At 53.9% G+C, this 11,403-nt stretch overlaps 2 long non-coding RNA genes across 2 annotated transcripts; both read right to left on the bottom strand.

Moving 5' to 3' along the window:
- Window positions 1-5,023: 5,023 nt before the first annotated feature.
- On the bottom strand, window positions 5,024-6,138 carry LOC109383681 (uncharacterized). Its single transcript, XR_002124263.1, has 3 exons — window positions 6,098-6,138; window positions 5,446-5,539; window positions 5,024-5,057 (listed from the first exon to the last, which is right to left on the bottom strand). It is a non-coding gene; the product is annotated as an uncharacterized LOC109383681 (long non-coding RNA).
- An 83-nt stretch (window positions 6,139-6,221) lies between these two features.
- On the bottom strand, window positions 6,222-7,141 carry LOC109383680 (uncharacterized). The gene is made up of 4 exons (XR_002124262.1): window positions 7,075-7,141; window positions 6,928-6,998; window positions 6,481-6,629; window positions 6,222-6,312 (listed from the first exon to the last, which is right to left on the bottom strand). It is a non-coding gene; the product is annotated as an uncharacterized LOC109383680 (long non-coding RNA).
- Window positions 7,142-11,403: the final 4,262 nt, after the last annotated feature.

An 11,403-nucleotide genomic window follows, 5' to 3' on the forward strand; every position in this document is an offset into this window, starting at 1 on the left:
TCTTGGGAGGCTCCTTCCAGCCCCAGAGGGCCTTTCCAGTGGGACCCTGGTGTCACACTGTGTCCACACTTCAGCCCTGAGCCAGCAGCAGGCTTCCTGGGGCCCATGGGTGAATTCACACTTTGTAAGGAGAGGAGCTATGAGGTCAGGACGGGAGAGGGAGGTCCAGTGTTCCCCAGCTCTGGCGCCAGTGTTTCCTGAGCTCCGCCCTCCCAGGTTTCCACCAGTCCCAGCCTGGATCTCAGGCCCCATCACCGAGGTGGCCTCCTCCCCTACCCCACCCCTCTCACGGCCCTATTCCTGGGACACACCAAGTCCAGGCAGATGGACAATCAGAAACTGCGTACCCCACCCCCACACCACTCGTGGACCACAATCCCTCCGACTGAGCAGAAGTCCCCAGAATCTCTCCTTGCACTACTGGGCTAGGCCGCTAGAGGAAAGAAAAGAGCACCCCTAAAAGTAAGAAGACAGGACGGGACCAGTGTGGCCCTCTGCCACGTGATTCTCAGGGAGTGTAGCATATGAGTTCCGGAGCTGACTGTGCACATCCCTGGTTCTCTCTCTCTGAGTCCCCCGGCTGTGGAAGGAGGATGGTCCTGCCAGCAAGCACTTAACAAATCGGCCTGAAATGCCCCATCCTTGGCTCCCCGACCTCCAGGCCCCCAGGAGAGCCAAGAGGGGAAAGCCCAGAAGCCAGGCAAGCCAATTAATTGAAGGCTGAGCCGGGCGCTCAGAGGCAGGGCGCATCCTCCTCTCTCTCCGGTGAGTGCAGGCTGGAGGCTGGCGCTCACACCAGGAGCGTAATGGCTATGCAAAGCAGGGGCCCCTCTTCCGCAGTGAGTGAAAGGAAGCCGTCTACCCCAGGTTAACAATATATATTTATGAGATGTCGCCAGCTGCTCCTGTGTTTTCACATGTGTTTGTTAATGAAAGGTAACCTGAGGGTCAGGTTATTATGTAAATAACTGCTGTGGAGTGGGGGAGAGAGAGAGGTGAACACCCCCGCCCCCCAAAGGCGCTGTCTCTGTGGTTTTCAGGAGATGCTAATGAGTATTGGATCCTGTCACTTGCCTGGCACTCCGGCCTCTCTTTACACAGCAAAGGGATGGAAAGGACAGGCCTGTCTTCTTTTGGGCTCAAATAAGCCACCTCTCCCTCCCTTTCCGCACGACAGGAGTGAATTCACATTCCCTGCCTCCTCCTCCCTGCTCTGCCCTGAGCCCACATCCCCACACAGGCAGGGGGCAGCTGGGGACATTGGCTGGAGGACCTTCTGGCTCTTTGCAGTTGGCCGTGTAGAGATCACAAACGGTCTCCACCCAGCAGGACTTGAAGCCGTCAGCCTCATGCCTCTGGCCCAGAAACCATCAGCCTGGGCCCCCCTGGAAATAGAAAGAAAAAGGTTAGCCGAGGAGAGTGGCCTCCCAGAGTCCATGCCACTGTGTGGCAGACAGAGGTGGACAGAGGGAGCAGGTGAAGCCCCCGGCCCCCCCTGGAAGGGTGGCAGGGCCACTGTAGGCGCCCTCCGCCCTCAGCCTACCCCAACAAGAGGCAACCAGCCTCCTTGCACAGAGGCCAGGAGCAGTGCCGGGCAGTCCAGAGAGGGCCACCTGTGTGTGCCTGCCGTGAGCTACAGAAGCTGGGCGTCCAGGAGAGGCTGAGTGGAGGACAAAGGCCTGTTGGGGAGGGGGGCCAGCTGGCTGGCATTCGTGTGGTTCCCAACACCTCTTTCAAGCTGGAGGCCCCACCAGCCCCTGCGTCAAAGGCAGGCGGCAGCTGGTCCTGACTGTGCAGGGGCCCCTGCCCTCCCCCACCCCACTGTCTGTGCAAAGCTCATTTAGGGGTCTTAGTAATGGAGTGTTGCCACTGGGGTGACTCTACAAACGAGATACTGCGATTCCCTAGACTTCCCTGGGTAAATAAAAGCTAAATATATAAATAATGGTCCCGTGTCGCTTACTGGTTCTGCCTTTGACTAGAGGGAACACACCGCAATGGTTGATTAAAAATAAATAAAATTAGGCTGTTCTAGTTCCTCCAAACAGAAAGACTTGGCTCTTCTCTCTCTGTGCCGGCCTGAGATAAAGCAGCCCGCCACCCTGGGAGCTCCTGGGGAGTTGGCATGAGCTGGTTACGGCTGGTTTTACAGCCCCTGTATAATTTACACCTGCTCGCAGGCATGCAGCAGACAGATACATTTTTAACCACTAATTGTCATGTATATAGGGTCCTTGAGTATCACAGAAACATCCCTCTAGTCTAGAGGAAGGCGGGTGTTCCAGCATTTTCTGTCAAGAGCCGGGGTGGTGAGAAGCAGGTAATTGGGGATGGTTTGCAGGGGCCACCCCCATGAACCAAGGGGCCAGGGACACAAATGAACCCAGCCTGGCCTTCCTCTGCTCCTTCTTGGACATGGTGACAAACGCCGATTGAGAGGCAGCCGCTGTCACCCACCTTCCCCCACCACACTCTCCAGCCTGGCCTCCACAACAGGAAGACCCCGGCTCAGCTCTTTCCAAAATTGCACCTTCACTTGCTGACCTCAGAGCAGGTGCGTGGCTCGTCCGCGTGGTTGCACTCACCGATGGGACACAGACACCACTGGCTAGACGCAGCTTCCTTCTCCTATAACAACAATGTGATGGTAATAATGGCTGGCATTTATCGCGCTTTCTACTCCAAGTGCTTTCTGTGCATTGCCGCATTAAACCCTCGCTGTCCTCCCTAATGCCAGCTCTGCTGGTGCAGCTACTGAAGGAAGGAAACCTTGGAAAGGAAAGAACTTGTCTAGAACCCCACCGTGACGAAGTGTAGAAGGGCGTTCAGACTCACACCTGCCTTACACCAAAGCCTGTGCCTGGGGCCAGCCAAACCTGAAGCTCCCAGAAAGGAGGGATTCTCCCCGAGGCGGCGGGTTTGCTGTACACTCAGCAGACACCCCAAAAATGGTCCTGGGATGAGACGTTCGATGTTTAGTCAGGGCACAGGTTTTGTTGGTACATATCTTGCCCCCAGGTTCCAGATGACGTATTATATCCTCTACGTCAGTTTGACCTTGTGACTGCCAACCCTGACTCCCTCTTCTCTTGTTTTGGGGAAGGTCTATTCCTTCCATACAACAAGCTGTGTGAGTTTGGACAGGTCACTTCACCTCGCAGGTCTCAGCCTTTCCATCTGTAAAACAAAAGGATTGTGTGATGCTGATGACAGAAGATGCTGGACTGGCTTCATGGGCTGAGGACTTGTGTCGCCCAGAGCCTGCATTCAGAGAATGCTGCGCTGAGTGACAGCTCTGCTGTCACCGTCCTGAAATTCCCCACCGATTTTGAACAAGGGACCCATCATTTTCATCTTGCATGGGGCCTGCAAATTTTGTAGCCAGTCCTGGATAGATGTTTTTTTTGGTTTTTTGTTGTTGTTGTTTTTTAGCTGAGCCATCTGCCACCTGTTGGCAGCTCAGCGGCAGCTCAGCTCAGGCCGGGAATCGAACTGGTGACCCTGTTGCTCAGAGCTCTCACTCTTGAGCGAGCTCTTAACCAACTGAGCCACTCAGTTGGCCCTGGATAGACATTTTTAACAGCAAAATTGCGATTACAGGGTGTTCGTATTATTTTAATGAGCTACCTATTACTGTGCACTAATGTTTGCGTCTTTCCGGAATTCATATGTGACGGTATTTGGAAGTGGGGCCTTTAGGAGGTGCTTAGGTCATGAGGGTGGAGCCTTTGTAAATGGGATCTGTGCTCTTATAAAAGAGATCCCAGAGAGCTTCCTTGCCCGATACCACGTGAGGACACAGAGAGAAGAAGCCAGTCTATGAACCAGGAAGAGGGCTCTCACCAGACACTAAATATGAAGTCATTCTGACCTTGGATTTCCAGCCTCCAGAACTGTGTGGAACAAATTTCTGTTATGTATAAGCCAGCTGGTCTATGGTCATTTGTTATAGCAGCCCACACAGACTAAGACATCTATGTATGTATTTAAAACAAAACTGCTTAGAGGTTCGGCCGAGTGGCTCAGTTGGTTAAGAGCTCACTCAAGAGTGAGCTCTGAGCAACAGGGTTGCCAGTTCAATTCCCAGCCTGAGCTGAGTTGCCAACAGGTGGCAGAATGGCTCAGCTAAAAAAAAAAAAAAAAAAAAAAAAAAAAGGATGCAAAACTGCTTAGAGTAATACACATAGGGTTTAAAAAAATCAAAATGTATCAAAAACCCAGTGTCCCAGGGCCATGTGCCCCTCAGGCTCCTAGCTCTGTATCTGGCAGAACACAGGTGAAAGGGGTAAGTGAGTGAATGAAGGAATCACAGGCTATTGGAGTGGCCTGAGAGTGCATCTAAGCCCCATGGTTCTCAAACTCTGTTCCAGGCGCCCAGGGTGGGTGTCGGGTGGGGTAGGAGCTGGGCGCACTGGAGGGGTCATGGTGAGGGAGGGTGCCGATCTCCCCCACTGCAGTCAGAGAAGCTTATGGGGGTTTTGTCGATCTTGTGTATGGAGTTTCAAGCAAGATGTGACTTGATAAAAGGGTTCCACTGCAAATAATTAACCACAACAGCTGGCCCATTGTCTGCCTTCGTAAATAAAGTGTTTTTTTTAAGGTTTTATTGGGGAATTGGGGGAGGGGAACAGCGCTGGGGAATCGGGGGAAGGGGAACAGACAAGCTGCCGTCCCTCTACTCCTCAGTCCAGCCGTGGAGGACGTCGCCCCACTGGCCATGTTGGCACCATCACTGTGCTCCTCCTGGATGAGGCAGATCAGTTGCTGGCCTCTGGACGGCCACTCACAGCAGCTCCAGGCAGCTCACACTGGCTGCCGGCCACACACACACACACACACACACAGTAGCTTACAGCAGCCCACTGCAGCAGGGGCCACAGCTCACACCATCGCCGGCGACCCACGGCAGCCCAGCTCCAGGTCGAGCTGCTGTTCACCATCTTAGCTGCAGAGGGCGCAGTGCCACTGGCCTTCATGTGGGATCCAAACTGGGGCCCTGCTGCTCAGAGCTGGCATCCCAAGCCAGCTCTCAAACAATGCGCCACTCGGCTGGCCCCCTGTAAATAAAGTTTTATTGGAACACAGCCATGCCCACTTTGTACAGATTGCCTGTGGCGGCTTGTGATGTGCAACAGCACAGACTACGAGTTGCCACAGAAGCTTTCTGGCTGACAAAGCCTGAAATATTGATTATCTGGCTTTTTACAGACAAAGTTTGCCAACCCCTGATCTTGTCTAATCCTCCCGTTTTATAGATGAGCCAACTGAGCCCCAGAGTAGTGAAGGTCTCAAGTTAAGACAACAGGAGAGCTGGGAATGAAACCCCAGTCCAGGGACTTCCTGTGCATAGAGATTTCCAAGAGCCGCCCCCCCTCCGCCCCTCAGAGCTCCCCCTTCAGGGAACATCCAACCAGGGAACATCCAACCAGAAGACCTGGTTTTTACCTTTTCCAAAAAAAGGTCTGCAGGTTTTCAGCCCCAGCCTATGGTTTCCTCTCTGGTAAGCCTAGGTACGACAGGGGTGCCGCCCTCCATGGGTCTGAGTCAGACACAGAAAAGAGAGGAAGGGGTGAGGCGGGACTTGGAAACAATCAGCCTCCCCTCCCCCTCCTCTTTCATAGGGAAACAGCCTCAGTCTCTTGGGCTTGGAAATTGGATCTGCTGGGCCTCTCCGGTAAGCACAGGTGAGCAGGGGCTCAGGCATCATAAATAATGAGCAGAGTGTGGATTTGCTGATGATGGTGAGGCCTTCGGAGAAGTCAACCAACCACAGGAAGAAGGAACCGCGTTTGCCCAATGACACAGACGATCAGAGTAAGTGGGGAAGACAGGTTGTTCCCATCAGCACGGCGAATTGCACGCACATGGAACTCGTCCGCAAAACCAGAAAAGTGGCTTTAAGGAACGTGGTGGATTGCCAAAGACCACTGGCGTTTGTGCCCTGAAGCCTGGGCAGACCAGGAGAAGGGGTGGGCATGCTGATGGGTGAGCAAACAGCACCTCTCTGGAGACAGAGCTGTGGACAGACCTGTGTGGCATTGGACTTGTTACCAAACCTCTCTGGGCATCGGTTCACTCATCTGTAGTATGTACTTACCTCAAAGGGTTGTGGGCACAAGAATTTACCACTGGCATTTGGTTGGAAGGAATGGAAAACTTCAGTTCAAGTTAAAAGGGGTACCTCTACCAGAGGGAATCATGATATAGTTTTGTATCACCTGCTCTGAGGAAGCTCATCTCCCCATGGGCCACCCATTGCTGACATCTGCCACCTTCCTTAGCCAGCTGGGCTCACCCGCTGCAGGGTCATATCTGCACCAAAGCAAAACACGCCGGGTCCCCTCAGTGCTGTGCCCAGGCGGGCGGGAAGGCTGCACCCCCCCCCTCCTGGCTTTTCCGCTGATTTCTTTGCCCAGGGTCTGCACTGGGCAGGGGAGTGGGCCCACCTCTCTCTCATGTTAGCCCCTCCTCCAGAAATACCTTTCCCTCCTCTGTCTGGCCCCAAACTGCACAAACTTCAAAATCCAGCACATGTGTTGTGTGTTCTGTGAAGCCTTCTTCACGGCGCACCATCCGGGAGGTGGGCTGGATTCTTCAGCCTCCCCGCCATCCCTCTTGCTGTATATTGGCTGTGGGAGCAAGGAAGCAACCTCGGTGGGGACAGGGAACATTGGGTGGCCAGTATTATCACTCCACCACCCAGCACAGCCCTGACAAGACCAGTGCCCGGTAAATATTATGGCATGCACGGATGGATGGATGGAAGGATGGATGGCAGCACCCATTAGAGTTAGTTCTTGGCTTTGGCCCCCCAGTGTCAGCAAATGGGAGTAGGTCATCCCAACCCAAGGAGGCCCCGGGAATATTTGGGGGTCTCTCCCTCCCCATGCAGTGTTCTCCGTTCCCCTGAAGACCATGGAAACTGACTTGACAACAGCCTAGAGGGAGCTTGTCTCTTCAAGCTGCAGCTTTCAAAATCCTTCTCCTGTCATCAGAGCCTGAAAATAAAATAGTAACTATGCCTGGCAACCCCAGAGGATCAAAGGCAGCAAGAGAAAAACAAAATCAAATTACCCTGGAAGGCAGCAGCTCCTGGAAGAAATATGGCTTGTGAAACTGAAAGCCCAGAGACTGAGCCTGGCTCCACCCCTCCTTCCCCCCTCCCCCACCCCCAGTCGCTGGAGGTTCAGAGCAGGGATTACAAACTGCTGGGTGAAGGAGAAGCCAGCCCGCGAAAGGCTTTGTTTGATCCATACTGTGATTTTTAATTCTAAAATGTGGGTTCCAACATCTAAAATCATGCTTTCATGTAAAAGCCCAGCGTGTATGTCCAGCTCCTCCAGAAAAACCAGATGCTCTGGGTGCTGCCAGACTCTCCCCCGTCACAGCAATCATCTGGAGCTGAGCAGTCACTGCCCCTGCACTGCGGCATTCCCCAGGTGACCCCAAGCCCGCTCACCTGTACCTGCCTGGCCCCTGAAGGCGGATGAATGTGCGGCCTTCCTGGAAGACCCTGACTCCCAAAGCGCACATTTCCAAAGCTCCCGATGTCCGGGCTTTGGAGGACTCTTCCTGGCCTTTCTCAGGCTGGAACCATCACGGGTTCTCTTCCTTCTGTCTCATGCATTGGAATTTTCCGGGAGACCCCAGACCAGGGTCAAGATGCCAGTTCCGTAATCTCTGTGATTTGTCTGCCTACAGAGGGGAGGCCAGTCGCGGCAGCTAGGGGGCCTGGTCTCAGCGTTCAGGCTGAGTCAGGGGCTGCATGGGGCCAAGCTGTGCCTCTCTGCAGTTTAAGGGACAAAAAGGGAAGCTGACGAGGGCCTCACCCAGCTACTACCCACTCCAGCAGGTGGACCAAGGGCCCCGCTTGCTCCCCCAACACCTGGGCTACCTGTCCAGCAGGCCAAGACCCACCAGCCCTGGACTCTGCTGGAGGAAGACCGGCGGTGGGGAGGAGGGAGGTAGAGAGGAGAGGGAGTGTAGGGCATCCTACCTGTTTGCACTTGGATAACGCGGTGGGGTTTGTCTGCAGGAAGGGGTGCCGGCGGGCTGTTTGTTCTGAGAATGGTTAATCCTTGTTCAAATTTATATCCTGAATCTTTAATGCAACTCTGTCAAGGAAGAGTTGGCAGTGTCGCTCCGAGAGCTGGGCCTGACTTGCTCAGTCATGGACTCATACTCAAGCAGGAGGACGCGGGAATGCCCTGGCATCCCCCCGCATACACACACTTCTGGGAACCCCTGGAACCTCCAACTTCCAGGAAGGCTGGCCCAGGGAGGGGAAGGCAGGAAAGCTGTGACAGGCCATGCAGACCAGCTCTGTGTAAAGAAACCGTGTTATGCGACTCAGTGTGGGGACTTTGTTTGGCTCAGTTTGTTTACATGTGTTTATTTTTTAAATAAGTGCTGGTGTTGGCTGGGAGTTGAGTAACCTGAAGCCAAGTTAAAGCAGTGCAGGCCATGAGGACAGTGCAACCCCCACTTTCAAGGGGAGGGGCGGCCTTGTTCTCTGCAGACGCAGGAGGACAGAACAGCGGCCTGGCACCCTCTCAAAGCAGCCGTCATAAATGTCTAACAACCAGGGGGGGGGAAATTCCCTGATTTGTCACACTTGCCAATTCCTGTGGTATAAATGCTTCCACCATGGCTGATTTCAAGCGACCGATGTGAAGTTGCTAATCTGTGCAAGACAGCTCCAGCACACCTCCAAAGGCCCAGCATACTGCTCTGAGCTTTATTCTCTTTTCTGCTGAGCAGCAAACAGAAGCCATAGAAAACTTGGAACAATAAACAAGTAGCAAAACCCTTTGTCTGCTAGTGAAAGGGTAAAAGGACTGGTCAGTGGCTAAATGCAAAGATGAAACTAGCTGGGAGTCCCCCTATCCCACCCCCAAATCCCAGCCCAAAGCAGCAGGGCTGGAGGCAGCGGGCTGCAGGTGGCAGGCAAAGCCCAGTCAAAGCTGCTTGCGAGAGAGCCCCGGGCACAGGTGGGGGGGGGGACAAGTTACAGGGATCATTCTTGCACGAGGAATGCAAAGCTGGCGGAAGCTCAGTTTCATCATCTGTAAAATGGGCGATCACAACACCCTGAAGAGCACTATGAGAATTAAATGAGCTGATGCGTGGAATGTTTGAGGATTAACCAGGAAGTGTAGTTCTGGTAGAGGAGACACCACCCAGCGGGGATAGGGGGACGGAGGTCCCAGGCCGTGGGCAGCCACTCAGGGCTTGGGGAGTTTATCTCCAGCAAGAAGGGCAGGAAGGAAGCCAGTCTTTATTCAGATGGGAGGTCAGGAGGACAGACGTGCAAACACACAGAGGGAGTGAGCAAAAACATGGTAGTGATGAGCCACACAGGTCCTCTGGGAGCATTGCAACAGGCACTGCTCATCCTCACAGCTCGGGGTAAAGTCTTGACCACTTACTAGACCAGAATTTCCCAGACTGAGTTCTTTGGAAAATCGCAGTCTTCGGTAGGGACCCCCAAAAAGGGTTCCCTGGCCGACACCAGCCTGCCTGCTGGCACAGGTGCCCCAGCCCTTCTGAGTATCAGATGAGTGACCCGGCTACTTGGACTTCTAATTCTCGCTAGAGTATTAATGGATGCTAGTGAATTAATGTATTGCCTTTCTCGGATAGTACCTACACTTTAAGCGGGGCCTCTCAGGGGCCTTGCGAGGAGGAACGATGAGTCGGCAATATCAGGGAGGCTGAAACTCGGGGACAGGGTCCAGTTTGGGGCCGAGTCTTTCTGATCACTTCAAAGAATAACACCCCAGTATATGGTCACGTTGGCCACTCAGGGGCTGACACTCGCTTGCTCTCACTGTTGGCCCCCAAGCAGAGGCTCAGGGAAGAATTCCTTCGTACCCTCCATGCAGACCCCACCGGACTGAGGACAGCACCACCGTCCCCGCCCTCCACCCCGGGAGGAAGGGCTTCCTGAAGCCCCGCCCCTGCCCCTGCAGCCAGCCCAACCGGCCACCAGCACGCAGTTTCTCATCCCCCAGAGGCTGGCCTGCAGCACGTGTAGCATTAGCCCCGCCCAGTCATCTTGTTAGCATGATTCAGTGCTAAATGATCTGATTAAATGGGGCTTTCTATGGCCCAGCTGGAGGTGATCAGCTCCAGCAAGGAATTTGTTTTACCTCAAACTGGGATGTTTAACCCCAGGAAGAGGAGGGAAAAAAAAAAAATCCCATCTCCCTCCCTTCCCCTGATTCATTCTCTTGCTGCCCGTGGATGGGCTGAGCTGATGGGCCGTTTGCAGAGACGGTTGGATGGAACCAGATTCTGTGACGGGGAAAATGGCATCTCTTGTGGCCACTTATGAGAAAGGAAAACGCGAGCAAGGCAGGGCTGCCCATCTTCCCCTGTGAGGAGAGCATCGGAGAGCATCGGGCCCGCCAGTCATGGCGGGGTACCAGGCGGCGGGGGACCAGGCTGCCGCAGCCGAGCACAGCCCTCGGCCACGCTCCCTGTGGGGACTCCATGCACATGTCAGTCCGGGTCCATAGTCCAGCCTGCGTCTGGCCAGCCTCTACTATCCCAGAGATGTGCCCCAGAATGCTGGGTGGTCTTTTTTTGTGTGTGGGGGGGAGCAGGGGGGACGGCAGAGGGGACCTTGAGATTGAGAAATTTGTGCCATGCCATGGGATCTGGGTTTGACTCTGGCTGTGCTATTGACTAGCTGTGCGACCTTGGGCAACTGACTTACACTCTCTGAGGCTTAGGATCCTGGTCTGTAAAATGGAGATACTAATCTGACCTTCCTTGCAGTGTGATTTTAAGAATCAAATGAGATACAAGTGACATGTCAGGCCAGCACAGAAGCTGGCAGACAGCCGGGGCTCAGGCTCGGGAGACAGGGAGATACTAGTGAATAAGAAGGAAGAGAACTCATTCTGGGTGTTCTCACAGCCTATGACCCAGCAACCCCCTTCCAACACGTGTGCTGAGGGGCCGTCGTGCACCCGCAGATCCAGGAACACATACAAGAATGTTTATAGCTACTGCTATGTTATAGCAAAACACCAGGGAGAAGGGTCCAAATGTGCATCAGTAGAGGAATGGGTGCATAGATTGCTGTATGCGCCAGTGGGCTATCACATAGAGTTAACAAAGCATGGATTCCTGCCACCTGCAAAGGCCTCAGTGAGTCCTTGGAAAGGGAATATTGGGTTAAAAAACAGAACATGCAACTTACCTTTTTAAGGGAGGTTAAACACAAGCATAATGAATGTCACCGTGTTGATGAATGCATCTGTAAGGATAAGACTCTTTTTGAAAAGGCTGGGAATGATAAACACAGAATTCCGGGCTGAGGCTGCTGGGGAGGGCAGGCGGAGGTGGGGGAGGAGGGGGCGGGGGGCAGGGTGCCAGAGGGCGCAGGACACCAGT

This window comes from Hipposideros armiger, unplaced genomic scaffold (genome assembly GCF_001890085.2).
Source record: "Hipposideros armiger isolate ML-2016 unplaced genomic scaffold, ASM189008v1 scaffold_87, whole genome shotgun sequence".
Classification (NCBI taxonomy): Eukaryota; Metazoa; Chordata; class Mammalia; order Chiroptera; family Hipposideridae; genus Hipposideros; species Hipposideros armiger.